Source organism: Oryctolagus cuniculus, chromosome 12 (genome assembly GCF_051225735.1).
Source record: "Oryctolagus cuniculus isolate XC-2025 breed Fujian yellow rabbit chromosome 12, ASM5122573v1, whole genome shotgun sequence".
Classification (NCBI taxonomy): domain Eukaryota; kingdom Metazoa; phylum Chordata; class Mammalia; order Lagomorpha; family Leporidae; genus Oryctolagus; species Oryctolagus cuniculus.
In genome coordinates, this window is record NC_142878.1 from 95,647,600 (window position 1) to 95,666,628 (window position 19,029).

Here is a 19,029-nt window from a genome sequence, read left to right on the forward strand (position 1 = left end):
CTGGGCAGGGCAGGACCTAGGGAAGGCCGCTCCCGATCCAGAGCCGTTGGGCCGACTGCAAATCGAATGAGACAGGGAAGGCCCCACTGAGGACTAGGCTTACCCACGCACAGGCCAAGATGTGTACATACCTCAGGGTGGTTGTCTTGGTGGCTCAGAAGCTGGCGTTTAGACTGGCGCCTAGTCCAGATAGTGGCTTTGCTTGCCTGCCAGGGTAGTCTTCGGACCGCCCATCACCCACTACATTTCAGGATCTCTATTGCGCTGTATACCCCAGCTTAGTGTCTTTTTTGCGCCCATCTTTGCCCCGTGCTGCCAACAAGCAACATTCAGCCCTGACAAGCACAATTCTAATGTTAGGGTAGGTGGGATACTTGACTCTCCCTGCCTACCCTGTCAGTCGCTGGGTTGGTGAAACACACAGGACCCCCAGGTGTTTCGAATGGCAAGGCTTCCCTGAATGCTGTGGTCATTGGGAGAAGTGTTACGGCCTCATATCTGCATAGAGATATCTCTGCAGTATCACTCAAAGGTACTAAAAGTTGTGAGTAGTGATATCTGTTGCTTTTTTTTTTTCAGCATATTTTTTATTAACTGGGTGTCAATTCATCTGACCTCTGCTATTTTGTTGGGAAGTGTCAGCTCCACACTGGGATGTCTTGGGTTTTCTTTTTCTCGTGGTTTGTTATGGACAATCAATTCAACTCGATTTCTAACTGCCTCACCACAGTCTTGACCTCAGTGACCATTGGTGTTTTTCATACCCTCTGCTTTTTGGGTTCATTTCATTTGGGCCCTGTGCTCCTCTTTATCTTTTCCTACTCTCCTGTATTCTTCCAGAACTGGTAGCAGTTACAAAGTTTCAGCAGTTTGTGAAGAGATTGCTGCTGAAGGCTCTTAGTCTCATCCATCGTTTTTAGCCAGACTCATTGTGCTGACAAGCCTCTGGCTGGTCGGATACACTGCTGTGGGCATGAGGCGGTATTATCTCATGGGGTGTTTCTGGGCAACCACATGACTCCAACTCTAGTTGCTATACTATGCTTAGATCCCCAAATTCCTCATGTGTTCATGCTGTGTAATCTGGTGTTTCCTACCATGAAGCCATGGGCCCTGCTCCAGCACACAGGCTCTTGTTACTCAGCTAGGGCTGGTGGCTGCAAGGCAGACCTGTGGCTGTGTACTGGGGAGAACCCTGGGGCTCGAAGCATCACCTTGCCCCAGAAGTACTCACTGCCAAGGCCGGCTTCCCTGAAGAAGCATTCTTCTTGCTGGAGGTTCCAGACACTGGCACAGATCTCATCGTAAGCCACCTCCACCAGGGTCCCACTCTGGGTTTAGGCAGGCCATTGAGAAGCTCCAGCTGGGCCAGCCTGAGACTTGGCCTGCTGGAGTGTGGAGATAAGGCACATTTACAAACATGGGACGTGAGTAGCACCAACTCATGCCCGCCCTCCAAAGCAGTAACAGTGCATCTGTGGCTAGAGGTAAAACGGGCCCCAGCAGGTGTCCCACTCCCTGGTCACAAGGTGACTCTGAAAGGACTGGCGGTGACAAGCTGAAGACTGAGTCACAGGGATAGAGACACATGGGCAGGACATGTCCTCTGGCAAACAGCTGCCTGCCCTGCTAGGGAGCAAAGACCTCTGACACCCTGCATGGCTGCCTCCCCAGTGAAGGAAGCACCAGGAGCCTCACTGAAGCTGTGGGTCACCCCTGAGACCCAGTCAGGCATCAACTCCCCAGATATCTCGATGATGACAGATACACCTGCCGAGGAGTTCTTGTACCCCAGCACTCTGGCTCTCTCACCCCCACTCCTCAGACTGCTCCCTCTGCCTTCTGATGGCTGGCTCTGGGATCTCAATGGATCACTTTTTGTGCCACCCACAGATGGAATGCCCTTGCATGGACAGAAATTGAATGTAGTCCAGAGAGTGGCCCTCTCCTCTTGTGAGCCAGGGAAACTGTGGTGACTTCCAGAATTCCACATAAAGGCCACTTGGTCTGAGTCAACCCTAAGACTATCTCTTGGGCAGTGAGTGGAAGAGGCCATGCGAACCCCTTTGGGCAACTCCACGACAAGATGCAATATTGTCTTCTGAGACAGGAGGACATGGTCCTGTGGGAGTGCCATGGCTCCCTCAGCCTGTTTTGTCTCTCCCAGGATCTACTGTGACACTTCAGGGATCCCTGCAAAGTCAAAGTCCACAGGGCTGGCAGACCTACCTGGTATGGGGAGAGTCCACGTAAGGCTCCTCCTGGTTCCCAGATGTCTGGTTGACTGTAAATCAAGTCAGATAAGGAAGGACACCTTCAGGAAATGGTCCAACGCCACAGCTACCACCACCAGGACTTCTACTTTTCCATGAGAGACATCTGGGACTTTGGCAACAGCCTCAGAGGCTACAGTGTGTCTCCAGGCCACCATCCCGGCCTGATCATATGCCCTTGGAGCCAGGTGATCCCATTCTCTCCATTGAAACAGGATGTTACCCACATCTCCCGTGGCCTCATTTTCTGGAAACCCTAAGATCATCTGGCCCCCAACAACATCAGCTCCAGCAATAGGCTACCTGGCTGTTGGGTTGAGAACAGCCAAATGCGAATTTGCTCTTCATTGTCTTGGAGACTGCATGGACAGTGAACTCTGTGTACTGCTACTGGGTGGAAGTATGAGTTCTACAGAGCCTCTGGTCCACCAGGATCTCTGGGGCCACCCAGAGAGTGTAGGGCATTAGTGGCTCCAGTCAGACCTAATGCCCAAGATGGAACACTGAGGGCATGGCATAGTGTTCTAGAGAACTCGGGAGCTCAGTCAACTTCATCAGGGAAGAGAAAGGCCACATGGTTTGCTAGGCTGAAATCCAGAGGTAGCTGCAAAATGCAGGGGGCTGTGGCTGTCAGGGAGTGTTACCAGGGTGTGAATATCCCACAGGAGATGGCCATAGTGTTACTTCTACTGTGAAAGAGATTATTTGACACTCTACAGACAAGGAGATTGAAATCCACAAAAGATCTGTCACACGTGTGTGAAAACACGCTGGGGAGCAGCCGAGACTTTCCACTCTTGCACTGTGGCTTTTGTTCCCTCTCACAAGCTGCCTCCAGTCACATCCTCTCTCCGGTGTTTTGAAACTGGAGGGAATACAGTAACTCTTCCCTCCATACCCACCCTCCCACCCCACCTTCTCTGGCGGTGATAGAGCTTGAGATTGAGTCACAGGGATAGAGACACATGGGCAGGACATGTGCTCTGGCAAACGGTTGCCTGCCCTGCTAGGGAGCAAAGACCTCTGACACCGTGCATGGCTGCCTCCCTGGTGAAGGAAGCATCAGGAGCCTCACTGAAGCTCCCACCCCACCTTCTCCCTCTCCTATTCCCGTTCCACAAAAGGTTTCTCTGGGAAAAAAAAAAAAAGAAAATCCCAGATCTGGGTTTAGAAAAGTCTGTATATACTATCAATTCAACAGTAAATTTCTCTCTCCCCCGCCCATCCCCGTAACTCTGCCTATAAAATAAAAAATCAATCTTTATAAAAAGGTAAGTGTATTTCAATGGAAATAAAATGGAAATCCAAGCATGAAAAAAGAATGCTAGAGGATGCGGCCTCCTGCTCCAAGGCCAATTGCATCAGGGAGGAGGAGATCTCTGCAGCCCTGGGACCTTCAAAGCTCTGCATTTCCCACTCTTTGTTCCTACACAAGTACCCTGACCAAAAATGGCCGCAAATGTTTAGAGAACTATTTACAGAATTGTTTACACAAACCTACAGACTGTTGGTAAATGTTCTTTGAAGAAGTGTGGAGTCGGATGCCAACTTGAGACCATCTTAAGTCTCAGAGCCTTGGCCACCTTACCTGTGCTGAGTTTGGCAACAAGGTGCTCTGTCAGCTTGAGCAGCTCAGTGAGTAGTTGCCGGCTCTGGCAGCTGTCAGGGTCCTGCTGGGTGAGGAGGGCCTGGAGATTTTGATGAATGAGCTGAGAAAGAGCTCTCCCTTCCTGTAACTTCCGCTGTAATTGGGTCAGCTCTTGGGCCTGCTCTTGAATTTGAACACCACATTTCCTAAGGTGTGACAGGAGAGAAGATGTCAAGGTGGGAACGGCCCCATGGTGTGTTCTGTGTCTCTGCAGAGATTTGGTGAGAATGTGCTCACAGGGCCCTCTAAGCAGCATCACTGCCTGTGTGGGAAAATGCCCACAGTAGGGAAGAGGAAAAGATGGAGCAAGAGATTCCTCTTTAGTAGAGAGACAGACCTTGCGAGATTACTAGACACTGGGCTGACTTTTTGGTTCTCTAAACAACACCAAGGTTCTTCCTCAGCTCCCTCACCAACATGTTCCTTAAGTTCCTCACTCCAGCCACAGACCTTTCCTTATTAAAATGCAGTGTGCAGCGAGTGGTCACAAAGGTAGACACAGAAACATGCCAGGCACAATGGCTTTCAGCAGAAATAACGACTGACAGGGAGAATCTAAGACAGCATCCACGGTCAGGAGGTGATGGAGACACAGTTAATGAGGAGGGGATCCTACAGCACTATGTGGATACAAAACTTCTCTGTGTGGTTCACGTTCTTCAATTTTGTATGTGAATTTCAAGTCAATAAGTGCCTCGTTTTTCAAGTCAAAAAGAGGTTCTAAATATCCACTGCAGCCTACAATTTGGTGATTTCTCTGTTGTCTGCCTGCTTTATAAATCTGAGGGGTCAGCCCACCATGTAAATCCCTGCCCTTCTCCTGGCCACATCAGTTCTTGGTTCCCCAGCTGAGCTGCCCCACTTGAGAGATGCATTCACCTTTCCACCTGCCCACCCGAGAGAGCCCCCTTACTTGAGATTCTCCGCAGGTAGCAGCTCCTCTGACAGCTGCCCCTCCAGGAAGTGCGGCTTCTCCCTCAGCATTGATTCAATTAGATCTTCATACTCTTCACAATCTGAGGAAAGACACGCACACACATACACCTGCCTCAGTGGAAAGGTGAGCGGGCTGCTAAGGTCACTGTCTGTCAGGAAGTGGAGCTACACCATCAAGCTCTTGGTGTGAATTTCCTCCTCTTTGTTTCTTTAGCTCCCAGGGACAGGACACTTATAATCTCCATTTTATTTATATTTGTTCAGGGATTTAAAAAAAAAGCTTTATATATTTTTTTGGAAAGCCAGAGTTACACAGAGAGAAGGAAAAGCAAATAGACAGAGAGAGAGGTCTTTCAATCTTTGGCCGATCCAAAGCCAGGAGCCAGGAGCCTCTTCCGGGTCTCCCACATGGGTGCAGGGGTCCAAGGCCTTGGACCGTCTTCTACTGCTTTCCCAGGCCACAGCAGAGAGCTGGATTGGAAGTGGAGCAGCCAGGTCTTGAATCGGCACCCATAGGGGATGCCGGCACTGCAGGCGGTGGCTTTACCCACTATACTACAGTGCCGGCCCCTCAGGGAATTTTTTCTAATCCCTTCTTTTTTTAAAAATATTAATGTTTTATTTCTTATTTTTTCAGTTAACTTTTTTTTAAAGATTTACTCATTTATTTGAAAGGCAGAGTTATAGAGATTCAGAGGCAGGGAGAGAGAGCTAAGTCTTCCATCTACTGGCTCACTCCACAAACGGCCACAATGGCTGGAGCTGTGCCAACCTGAGGCCAGGAGCTAGGTTCTTCCCCCAGGTCTCCCACACAGGCGCAGGGGTCCAAGCTCTTGGGCCATCTTAGACTACTTTCCCAGGCCATAGCAGAGAGCTGGATCAGAAGTGGAGCAGCCAGATTCAAACCAACACCTGCAGGTGGTGGCTTTACCTGCTATGCCACAGCGCTGGCCCCAGATAATGTATTTTTCATTTATACTACTGCCAAAGGCTTAATGGCTCTACTTAATAAACAGTTCAAGAAATAAAGAATAAGTGGACCATAATCCAGCCAGAGAATAGACAGGAGTTATATACAATAATCAAATCAAAAGATGCTCATCTTCACTTATGTTAAGTAACTCTAAAGTAGTCATAGAAACACCAAAGCTATAGTAGTATATAATTCCCACCAATTTATTGGATAAAGATTTAAAATAACATTTGAGAAAATACTACATTGGCAGCAAATGAGCGAAGAAGAGTTCAAATGCACCTGAAGGGACTTGGCAAAGTGACTCAGCTGGAGCGGGACAGTGTCAGAATTCCCACCCTACAGCTCAGTGAAAACGTGGAAAATTGGCTGAACTTGTGCTTCAGTTATTCCTGCACAACCAACTGATGCTGCAACTACTAACGCTAATCCTTCTCAGAGCATGGTAGCTATGTAACTTATTTGGTAGAGAGAAGAGAAGGATCAAGGTTAGCAAACAGGTCATTTCTCCAAGAGGTGACATCAAATACTCATCATTTCGGTGACACTGAACCTATAGAACTTATTGTGGAATGGGAACATGAATAATGCTGTGCCTCCCATTCAATCTATATTAACAAATTTCTCTATTTTATTTGTATTTCTTTTTTAGAAATAAAACATTAAACACAGGGAAAAAGAACGAACTTACTGTGGTCCCGCAGGTGCTTTGCCAGGAGGTAGGCCTTAGTCTCAGCTCTACGAAGCTTCTCCTGCAGTTCTTTTGATTCTCGTTGGCTCTTTGCCAGTTGAGAGCTTAATTGCTCACTGGTTTCTACCCTCACGTCAAGTGAGGGACCGAGAGTCAGTGCCATATCGATGCTTGTAGCAAAATGAGTATATCCAGGGACTAGGAAGAAGACACCCAAGAAAAAGAGGAGTTAAAGAAAATGAAACCTCTTTCAGTAGGACTGATAGATGAGGATAACTGTACCTCCCAACTTACTGTTAGGAAACACCCCACAACACTTTAACGCCTTTATTCTCGATTCAGTCAGGTGCCAGAGCTCAGAGCATAAGCTCCTGCTTATTGCTCAACATCTGACAGAGTGAGAGAAGTAGGGCTTCACTTCCAGGTAACTTGGCAGTTACTGTCACAGAATCAAAACACGGTGGGTATCATGGAATCTTGGGAGCCACTGCCTTCCAGTTGCCTAGGCCACCTGGCTGATGCACAAGCCTGATTGGTCCTTTTAAAGTCTTAAGGGGACCACCTCTGAAAGTCTTAAGGGGACCACCTCTTAACGTCTTAAGGGGACCACCCACTCAACACAGCCTCCACAGTTGTGTACCCCTGGCTGAAACCATAGTCCTACCTTTTCCCAAAAGCGTCTAAGCATATTTCTCATTCCTCTGTTCTAAAAGATTAAGGCAGGACTCATATCCTAACAATTTTTACTTTAAGGGTTGTCATAAAGTCACTCCAACTTTTCTTTATGTCAAAAGAGACCACAAGGCTTTTCCACCACTGAGAGATGTTGAATTATAAACTGCCATGATGTTCTTCTCAGACTCTTCAGCTTCTTAGACCCAATAATCTGTTAGGAACAAAAGCACAGCAAAACACTAAGCCAAGGGTTCACTTTTAAATGTTTTGTATCCCATCTCAGTAGACTTTCTGTTGCACTCAAGGGTTGTGCTGGCTTTGCCCTGACAGGGGCAGCACATGGGCATTTCATTCAACTGAAAGCCAGTTAGATGCCCTTACATCCTCAGTGTCTTCCTCTAAGTGGGCCTGCCCTGTTTCACCATCACTTGATGGACACTTTACACTTGACACTTACGGGTTTCATTCGAGCCCACAAGAGCCTTTTCAAGATATCAACTGACACAAATAGTTGATGTGAACCTCCCCCCAATACACAGTGAACATCCATGTGGGAAAACTTGCAAATCTGATGGTATTCTTTTCATATTTGCATTCAGTTTATCTACATATTGAACAGGATCCATCTGCAGTTTTTATGTAACATTGCCTGATAAATTTTCTTATTGGCTAAGTCCTATTGAATGGTAGCTGAATTCCACTAATGAGGCTGGTCCTGAACCCCTCAGCATCTTCCCACTCTAATGTGTAAGATATCAGTTTCTGAGATGAATCAAAGGTATGAAGAAATTCATTTTCAGCTGTCTCTGATCTTCATATTCTATGGCAGAAATAATTATTCATCAAATTCTTAATCTTAAAAAATCATAAACTAAAGCATCACAAGATTACATGTCCTACTTTACATTGTACAGGGGTGGATTTAGGGTAGTGTTAATAAAAACAAAGTAACAGTGATAACTTCTTGGTGAATTTATACCCAGCATTTGGCAAAGCACTGTACAAATGACAACATTTCACTTTCATCACAATCCTTGAGATGATCATGAAAGTACAATGTCCCAAAGAAGAGGGACAGGAAATGACTCCTCTGGCCATATTTAAATGAACATATTCTCTGGTTCTGGCAGAGTGGCCAGTGAATAAAGGGAGCAGCACTTATTACAGCATCATTTTCCAGGGCATATATGTGCCTCATGGGCTACTAGGACCAAAATATGGAGGCATCTGCAAGCTTTCTTTCCTATATGCAACACAACTCCTATCATCGAGGATTTCAGATTCTTTGAGATGTCCAAGAGAAGTATGAGATTAGGGTCTTTGACTGATGTAATTTGATCTGCTATTTAATATCCGTGATTCTCTCTAAGGCTCTTGCCTGGTGTGTGACATTCCTTTCTGCTAAGAACACCACTGTAATCTTGGGGTCTTGGCTACTATATAGGCCAACATATCTGAGACACTCATGTCACCACTTCTGTGTGGGGTCTGGGGCATGCTAAAATTGTACACATCCAGTCTGGAATTTCCCTGAGGTTCAAGTGACACACATTCATCCACAGGGCATGACATTGGCAGATGAAAACAGTCTATGGCTTCATCTTTGTATTAACTGAAGTCCCGCAGTCTAGAGACCAGGTTTTCTCAAGGTAGGAGATCAGCATTGAACTACAGAAGGGAACGTCTGAGCAAGATTTCATGCCCTCCACACTCAAATATCAAATAGAATAAGACACAGCACCACACTATGTCTGCTGGTCACATGTAAGAATTGGAAACAGACACCTTAGAGCACAGATCCTAAGTGAAATGTTCACCTTCTACATGCAATGCACCTCTCTCTACTTACCATATACATACGTGTAAAGCTTCACGGCCACAATGTTGTATCTGAAATTATGAAAGTCAAATGTATTTTCAAAGACAGATCTTCTTGGTCTTTAGCAAGGCAATAGGATGTAAATACCACATAAGCCATGCAGTACTTGTACTTCACTGCATCAGAGCCAGAACATTTAGCCAAACACATAATGTCGGCAAGGAAATATGTGAACATTCTCATAATGCAGGTAAATAAAGACAATGCATAGTCTCTCGCCTCTTCTATAAGGTTTTGTCACTGAATGAGAATATGAAATATCTTTCAATTCATACATCTTATTAGAGCTTAGAACTAAAAATGAGATTATGGAGGTTTAGGGGTCATAGTTTGAAATGAATACAGGGAGGATGATATGGAAGGGAATATGGTTTGGGATGAAGGTGTTTCAGAGAACAACCCCAGTGTACCAAGATACTATACCCTTTTTTCTTTCCTAAAACTCAATTCTCATTGTCATTTATTCTTTTTAGAAACATTGTTGATTCTGTTCGTTCCCTTTATTCTACCAATAGCATATTATCGTCCACTTTTCTCTCCTAAGGTCCAGAATAACACTAGACTCATTCAATAGGCTCTGGATTCTAATGTCTTCCAACCTCGTGGATCAGCTAAGTTTCAGGTTAACTTGCCAGAGATGGTAAATCATTTCTAAGGAAGTACGAAGACTGAACAAAACTCTGCTGCTCAGAATCCCATCTTTGATGACTCCAAGGCGCTCATTTGGGTTAGTGATACATCTCCTAACTATGTTCCCCTTCTGCTTCACTACAACCCATTCTCTCTCCCTTGGGCATATTTGGCTTAGAGGAACTGCCTTTTGAGTTTTTATTATCTGTATGTTCTTCCTCTATACATGAATGAGGTTACTTTAAAGTTTCCTTCTATCTATTTAAATTCCTTTGTAAACTTAATTTGAAAAATCAAGAGAAAGCAATAACATAATGAAAACAAAATGTGTGCTTTTTATTTAATCTCCAAAACAACTAAAAAAAAGTTTGAAATAAATGTGGAGGTGTTTCCAGTACCATGACAACTGTGTTGGATTTCTAATTCCAATGACGTAGATTCTTCCATCCATTTTGTGATGTTTGTAACTGTATTAGTAACAACTGATGTTACTAACCTGGTTAACAGGTACTACCAAACTTTTAAGGATGAACTAACAGCAATTTATCTGAAATGATTCAAAGCAATGTAGAGCAAGGGAATCCTTCCTAACAAGTTCTCCATGAGGTCAGAATTCCCTTTATTTCAAAACTGGACAATGACAAAGCATCACCACAAAAATGAAAACTATAGGCCAACATCTCTCATGAACACAGATGCAAAAATTCTCAATAAACTGCTAGAAAACTGACTACAGCACCGTATTTAAAAAGATCACTGTGCCAAACAAGTGAGATTCATCCCAGGGATGTGAGGATGGTTCAAAACAGAAATCATACATATCACATATTACCTCAATGGAACAAAAGATTAAAGTTATATGATCATCTCAGTAGATAATGAAAAAGCATTTGCCACATTCAATATCCATTCAAAATAAAAGCCCTGAATTAATTTGATTTTGAAGGAACATACTTCAACATAATAAAGGTAGTAAGTGGCAAACCCACAGTCAATGTCATAGCGAATGGAAATGTTGGAAAAATCTCAGCTAAGATTTGGAACCAGATGAGGTTGTCTACCGTCACCACTCTTATCCAACATAGTACAAGAAGTTTCTGTCAGAGCAATTGTGCAAGAGAAACAAAAGGCATACAAATAGGAAAGGAGAAGTTAAAACATCTCCATTTGTAGATGACATGAGTCTCTATGTAGAAAAGCCTAACATCTACATCAAAGACTGTTAGAATAGGCAAACTACTTCAGTGAAGCTGCAGGATAAGAAAGCAACAACCAACAAGTAGAAGTTTGATATGAAAATAATAAGAGCAATGACTTCAAAAAGAACAAATTACCTTGGGATAAATTGAAATAAGAATGTAAAAGATCTCTACAAGGAAAATTAGAAAATCTGAATCAAAGAAATTATAGAAGAAACAAATAATGGAGAACCACTACTGTTCATAGTTGGGAGAATTGGTATTTTTAACTTATTTATACTACTCAAACCAATTTGCAGACTCAATTGAATACCATCAAGATGTAAATGACATTCCTCACAGAACTAGAAAAATAATTCTAAAGTTCTGACTTTCAAACAAACAAATGAATAAATCTAAAAAAAGAAAAAGAAAGAAAGAAAAGTGTGGGGCTACCACACAGCCATCCCTTGTTCTCATCACAGAATATCTCATGAAGGAGGCAATAGAACTCAACTTCTGGGGTCTTTCCAGACTAAACAAATAATCATTTGTAACTGACAGGCACCACACCTGGTTCCTGAGGTTTCTAATGACCTCGCTGGCACTCTAAATCTGATGTTAAGATGTCCCTTTGCAGAGCAGAGATGATTTCTGATTTTCTACTTGACTGGAGCTCTTCTTGCTCCCTTAGCTGGCTTTCCAAGGGCTTTTTCCCAGGGCAGTGGCCTGTGCTGAGCCCAGATGCACAGAGCATGGCCTTTCCATGAGAACCAATGTCCTGAGGGTATCATGCTCCTCACCCTCTGAAAACAAATATACCTTCTTCAGAAAAAGTTGAATATGGTGCCAGCACTGTGACATAGTGGGTAATGCCTCTGCATGCAGTGCTGGCATCCCATATGGGCACTAGTTCGAGTCCTGTCTGCTCCACTTCTTCTCCAGCTCTCTATTATGGCCTGGGAAAGCAGTTGAAGATGACCCAAGGGCTCAGGTCCCTGCACCCATGTGGGAGACCCAGAAGAAGCTCCCAACGCCCAGATTTGCATCAGCACAGCTCTGGCCGTGGTGGCCATCTGAGGAGTGAACCAGCAGATGGAAGATCTCTTTCTCTCCCTCTCCTCTCTCTGCATAACTGTGACTTTCAAGTAAATCTAAATCTTATAAAAAAGAAAATGTTGAATATTCTGCAGTGACTTCTATACTTGGGTGAAGGCAGGTTTGTCACAAGGACAATAATGACTAGAGGCAAAGTTGAAGCTGTACTGTTTTCAGCCCTGGCACTGTATCAGGCCTTAAGATGCAGTGCTTCTTAGCTTTTCAACAGCCCTGCAAGTTAGGTGCAGTTGCCTACTTTTACTGATGGTGAGACCTACACTCAGGGAGAGGTAAGCTGGCTTATTCTAGGTCACTCAGACTAGCAAAGACAGATCCAGAATTCAAATCCTACAATGTCCTGTGTCTTTTCCACACAGGTCCATGTATCTCAAGTATGACAGTGACATGGGCCTTCTATACCAAGGATGGGCACAGGAGCTGTGGAACAAGAAATTCTTTCATTCTGAAAGCATGATGCTCTTAACATATTACTATGATTTAACAGTGTTTTGGGGGAGGGCAGATGCCATTTTCCAGCAGGTTAAACAACAACTTGGGAAGGCCACATCCCATATCAGAGTCCTTGTTCCAGTCATGGCCACTCTGCTTTTGATCCAGATCCCTGTCAAAATATCTTGGGGAGCAGTGGATGATACTTCAAGTACTTGGGCCCCTTCCACCCACATCTGGACCAGACCAAAGCCAGGAACCAAGAACTCCATCTCTCTCTCTCTCTTCCCCTCCATCGCTACATCTCCAATACTCTGTCAAATAAAAACATAAATCTTTAAATAGTGTTGAATCTACATATTTGGAAAAGCAGAAATAGTCGAACAGGACTTCAAAGAACTGCATCAGTGTCCATACACCAAGGTGAACACTCCCCCTCCACCGTGGACTCAAGTCATATGTCTGTCACAGCACTTCCCGTGCCTTTTGGCAGTTTCTTGTTTTCCAGGTGGAGCTCCTGGAGAGCTGGGGTAACATTTCATTCAACTCTGCATCAACAGCACATAACAGCACCAGTAACAGCTAGGTAGGAGCACTCAGTAACCATGTGCTCAGAGGCTGAAAAGAGAAGACATCATCTCATGGGCATTCTGTCCCAGTGGCCTCTCAAATCCTCTGCCTTCTCCATTTTGAAAAATCCTCAGCAAAGTTCATTTCTGTAGGGGAATCCTGACAACTCCTTCAGAGTGTCTGAGGAGAAAATCCATGTGTTGAGCAGTGATAAATGTGGCAGGGATAAGGAAGCAATGTCACCACACACTGCTCATCTGGGCTGCATCCAAAACCAGTGCATCCCAACACTCAGCAGTTGTCACACCCCACTGGAACTGTCTGGTTTGGGGCCATCTTTCCTCACTCCCTTGGACACTTCCAGGGCATAGATCAGGCTTTATTGCCTGTTGCCAATGCCTAGGGCATTACTTGCAAAACTCAGGAGAAAATGTTGTGAAAACCTTTCTAAAGGCTGAAGATGTGCTGAAGATTAGTATCACCACTGCTTTGGTGCAAGGGAACCTTTCTTTTGTATCTCCTGACCTAAAAGGAAGAACTGTGTAGGTAATGACTGGCATCCCCAGCCCACCTCCAAGTGTTTCCATCCATCCATGCCCACATTTACCTGATGGGCATCGCTGGAAGGGCAGTTCCAGGGTCAAGGCTCTGGGGTCTGGAGTAAGGCCTCCTGTGCACATCCCCTCTTCTTGGCATAGGTCTTCCTTGGGAGAACAAAGCAGGGCTGCATTCCTTCTGTCGATCTCCTTGTTCAGATACTCAAGGAGTTCTGGATAAGGGCACTATCTCATTCCTTGCTGCTCAGTACCAGTTGCTATTTAGGGAGGGTGATGATGCTGTGCACATTCTTTGCTTTTCTCTGGACCTTCCCGAACTCAGCCTGAAGGTACACTCATTCAGACCCACTTTTGTGACCCCAGGATCTACTGTCACCTCATTCTTCTCTTTGTCTTCTTGGATCTCCCACCCACCAGGCACTGCATCTCCTATTATGCTCTTTTTGTTCTGCATTCTCAGGCCAAAGGTTCAGCGAGATGCTCCTGAAGGAAACATAATCAGGGTTGGGTATGCTCTTGACCACAGTTGTTACTGATCTCTATTACAGACATCTTATTCCATAATTGACTCAGACACACCCCAGAGCATGAAGTGACCTCACAGACCTACAACAGCTTCCTTATTTTTCAGGAAGACAATCAAGGCTCAGGAAGGATTAGACTTGCCTATATCTCCACAGCTACTTGGATACAGCACCACAATTAAAAACCTTGGTCTCAAAACATCCTGAGTCTCAGAACCTCTTGTGTTCAAGGTGGCCTTTGAAAGAAAAGCAAAATTTCCTTACACCATATGGAAAAGAAATGAGGACCATGACAATAGGAAACGTGTTATTGTGGGTTCTACAGCTATGTGAATTACCACCAGCCAGTTTTAAGTCAGTAGATGATAAACTGGGACCTGGGAACACAGGACAAAACAATCACACTCATCAGAATTTTAAATTGTAAGCATAATGCACTTAACTTATTATTTGTTCAGGTTTCGCTCATGTAATAGGAGGCAGCCTTCATGAGAGCAAGAACTGTTGTCTGTCGGGGTCACAGAGTATGCCCAGTGACTTCACAGGTGCCTGCATAGAAACATTCACAGGTGTTGAAATAAGATGGACTAAAACAATTTTCTGAACTGACAACTCACTCGGAACTCACAACTCCAGAGAGTAAATGGGCAAAAGTGGGGAGAGGGGGCAGGAAGCAGAAGGAAGAAATAGAAGCAGTAAAACTATGTGCAGATCCGAGGGAAAGTGGAATAAGGATATGGGCTAGAGAGGCGGCTGAGAAGCTCAGGGAGGGCAGAGATCTGACTGAGAAGTGGCTTATTTAAAAACTTACTTTGTCATTCCAGGTCCCCATCAGCTGCCAGACGCACCAGATCTCAGAAGGGAATGGCAGAACCTGGCACCAATGTCACTGCTGCTGGCTCTTCCACGTGCGGCCTCTTCCTCAACATTGTCAGTGAACTTGCTGCTCTCATCTTCAGTGTCATCCCCGTGGCTGCGCCTGGAAGGCAGTTCAGAAGACAAAGGGGATTCCCTTCACAGATGGCTTCCAGACAGAAGGGCAAATTACACTCCCATCTGCCTCCTCACAGGCTTGGCCCCCGCGAGCCAGGCTGGCAAAGAAGGCAGAACTCAACCTTCTCCTTTGGCATGGATTCTGTGTACACAGAAGCCTACGCTTCAAAATATAAGATGGCTTTGACTGCACACATCTGTAATTAAGTTGCCAGCCTCCAGATAAAGTGGCTACCTTCTTCCTCATTTCAAGTCAGCCTGACTTCTTCCCATTCCTGCCACTGTCCTGTTAGGCAACAACCTTCCCTTCTTTAACATGTGAAAGGGACTACCATTTTCCCCAGCACTGAGTTATGAGAAGGCCCTTCCTTTCTTGGGGCTTAGGAGATCCCTGTTCCTCTCGTACTTTCCCACTGTAGGAATCAGTTGTGCATAGGGTAACAATCTGTATAAGGAACTTCCCTCTTGTAGTCCTGTGTGATCCAGAGCTCCAGGAACAGTCAAGAGCAAAGGAACAGAATGGTTCACACGTTTCTTTATCCTTTTCCCAACATCCCCGCCTTCCCATATTTCTCAAACCCTTGACCAATATAACCATCCTTTGCCTTAGAGGTTTCTTGCACTGCTTTGTCCTCAAGGGATTTTTCATCCATTCTTTCATTCCCCAAAGATGGGCCCAGTCCCCCTAGGCCCAAAACACCTGTAGTCTTTTCCAAGGATAGGGAGCATTTGGTCCTGGCAAAGCTCCAGGGCAATGCTGAGTGGCAGAAGGAAGCTTGTAAAACAGATACCAGGCATCGGTGGCTCCTGAACACCTGAAATGTGGCCATGTGACTGAGAATCTGCATTTCTTGTTTTATTTTATTGAAGTTATTTCATATTTAAATACTCACATGTGGCTGGTGGCTACCATATTGGACAGCACAAATCTGCGCTCTTTCTTCCTTTTTACATCAGTTAAAATTTGTCCAATTTGAGATCAAGAACTGTTGTTCAGGCCGGTGCCATGGCTCACTTAGCTAATTCTCCGCCTGCGGTGCCAGCACACTAGGTTCTAGTCCCAGTTGGGACGCTGGATTCTGTCCTGGTTGCTCCTCCTCCAGTCCAGCTCTTTGCTGTGGCCCGGGAAGGCAGTGGAGGATGGCCCAAGTCCTTGGGCCCCTGCACCTGCATGGGAGACCAGGAGGAAGCACCTGAATCCTGGCTTCACTTTGGCGCAGTGTGCCGGCTGCAGCAGCCATTTGGAGGGTGAACCAATGGAAGGAAGACCTCTCTTACTCTCTCTCTCTGTCTAACTCTGTCAAAAATAAAGAACTGTTGTTCACATTACTGATTCATTCTGAAAGCAGAGGTATTAATTATGTTAATTCATGAGACACCAAAGAAAATATCTTATGACTGCCTCTGTGTCTTCCAGAATCTGTGCAACTTACAGAATCTCCAGATCTGATTGTGATCCTGGCCTCAACAGCTACCTCATTAAACTCCTCTCCTTAGCACTGCATAAGTAGGTCTCAAAGAGATTAGGTGACTTGTTCAAGGTGACCCAGGAATCCCTGACAAGGGTGATGCCAAGAAGTCAAGTCTCTGGGCTCTATGACAGACGTGGCTGTTTCTTCTGGTGACAGATGCAATCTTTACCTTTGCTTCTTCTAAGGCCAAGGCACCTGCCCTTGAGCAGACATCTGTGAATTGAAGGGCTCTCATGACAATGTACAGCCACCCTTGGCACATGAGGTGACCTGGAGCAGTTCATGTCTCCACTCCAGGTTTTGGTACCTGCAGGTTTACACGAGTATTTTCAATGACCCTGGCTGATCCCATCAAGAACTAAGAGGAAGTCAGCATGCTGTTCCAACAACTTGTGTTAAAACTCACCCTGGGAGTCTGTGTTGTGTTGTATCATGTAAAGCTGCCATATGGGTGCCACTGCCAGTTCCTGTCCTGGTTCCTCTAACTCTTATTTTTTGTAATATTTATTTGTTTGAAAGCGTCACAGAGAAAGGAGAACAGACAGAAAGAGGGAGAGAGGGAGAGAGGCAGAGAGGGAGAGAGGCAGAGAGAAAATCTTCCATCCTCTGGTTTACTCCCCAACTGGCACAATGGCCACTTCTTGGCCAGGCCCATAACCAGGAACCGGAGCTTCATCTACAATTCTCACATGGGTGAAAGGACCCAAGCACTTGGGCCATGTTCCACTGCTTTCCTGGGTACATTAGCGGGGAGCTGGATTGGAAGTGGAACAGCTTGGACTTGAACCAGCACCCATATGGGATATCAGCATCACAGGTGGCTGGCTGCTTTACTCTCTATGCCTCAATGCTGGCTTTGCACAACTTCTGATCCAGTTCCCTGTTAATGACCTGGGAAAACCAACAGAGGATGATCCAAGCACTTGGGCCCCTGATACTCATGGGGCAGTCCTGGATGAAACTGCTGGCTCTTGACTTCAGCTTGGCCCAGTCCTGGCCTTTATGGTCATCTGGGGAGTAGGCCAGCAGATGGAAGATCTGTCTCTCCATCTCTTGCTCTGTAACCCTGACTTTCAAATCAATAAATAAACATTAAAAAAATCCTCACCCTGGGTGAGAAGTGGGGGTGACAGAGAAAATAACCCAACCCACCAACTTCAGAGAATTATTTTAGAAACCGGCACTTTGGAGGAAAGCCTAACTGTGTATATGCATATGAGAGCGTGCTTTAAAATGTGAAAAATGAGGCTGGTACCGCAGCTCACTAGGCTAATCCTCCACCTTGCGGCGCCGGCACACCGGGTTCTAGTCCCAGTCGGGGCGCTGGATTCTGTCCTGGCTGCCCCTCTTCCAGGCCAGCTCTCTGCTGTGGCCAGGGAGTGCAGTGGAGGATGGCCCAAGTGCTTGGGCCCTGCACCCCACGGGAGACCAGGATGAGTACCTGGCTCCTGCCATCAGATCAGCGTGGTGCGCCGGCCACAATGCGCCGGCCGCAGTGACCATTGGATGGTGAACCAACGGCGAAGGAAGACCTTTCTCTGTCTGTCTTTCTCACTGTCCACTCTGCCTGTCAAAAACAAAATGAAAATAAAGATTGTTTGGAGGGAAAATTCAAATCTATGAAGAGATTTTTTCATAACATACATTTTCCTATTAATGACTCCTATTTAGGTGCATAAAAATTTTTGTTCCAAAATAAACTCTTAATTTATTTGAGAATTTGAGAGACAGATAGCTCCTGTCCACTGTTTTACAGCTCAAATGCTCACAACATTTCCACAGCATTGAGCTGGGAATTCAGTCCAGGCCTCACCCCTTGAATGGTAGGAACCCAATTACTTGAACCATCACCAATGTTTTCCCTCTGTATTAACAGAGGAGTCAGGATTCAGGAGTTAGAGATGCATATAAAAACCAAGTACTCCAATATGGGGTGCAGGCTTCTCTACTGGCCTCCTAACATATAGGCCAAATGCCCTCCTGTATACTGCTTATATCTGAATTCTATTTTCCATTAACTTTGTTGAAATACCCATGTTTATCCCATATTCTTTTTTTAAACTTTTATTTAATGAATATAACTTTCCAAAGTACAACTTTTGGATTATAGTGGCTTTCCCCATATTCTTATAATGTGTCTTTCTTTGAACTGTCCCCAAATACATGCAAAGATGTTATATGATCAGGGCAACAACTGAATTACCTGCAACTCTGAGATTGCTCTTTACTAAAACAACACATTGGGACACCTCAATGGAACGGCACCAGTTTCCTCACAGAAGCCTGTCTCTTAATGGGCTCTGAAGGGAAGAATAGAACAAACTGAAGGATACCTACGATAGGGCTGGCACTGTGCCACAGCAGATAAGGCCACCACCTGAACCTCCAGCATCCCACATGGGCACCAGTTCGAGTCCTGTCTGTTCCATTTCTGATCCGGCTCTCTGCTGTGGTCTGGAAAAGCAGTGCAAGATGGCCCAGG

The 19,029-nt window shown here is 45.3% G+C and overlaps 1 long non-coding RNA gene across 4 annotated transcripts in view; it reads right to left on the minus strand.

The window, feature by feature from the left end:
* LOC103346435 (NBPF family member NBPF3) overlaps window positions 1-19,029 on the minus strand; it is a 270,838-nt gene continuing 251,809 nt past the window's right edge. Inside the window, exons 9-18 of one of the 4 annotated variants that reach the window (XR_016218301.1) lie at window positions 14,894-15,061; window positions 14,225-14,631; window positions 13,935-14,041; window positions 13,609-13,705; window positions 6,522-6,719; window positions 4,835-4,937; window positions 3,862-4,067; window positions 2,230-2,284; window positions 1,235-1,388; window positions 1-55 (exon numbers count right to left, since the gene is read on the minus strand). This is a non-coding gene — a long non-coding RNA (NBPF family member NBPF3). Of the gene's footprint in view, window positions 56-1,234; window positions 1,389-2,229; window positions 2,285-3,861; window positions 4,068-4,834; window positions 4,938-6,521; window positions 6,720-9,037; window positions 9,087-12,270; window positions 13,050-13,608; window positions 14,632-14,893; window positions 15,062-19,029 lie in introns of those variants that run through there. The other 3 variants (XR_016218303.1, XR_016218304.1, XR_016218302.1) reach the window with 3 other exon arrangements.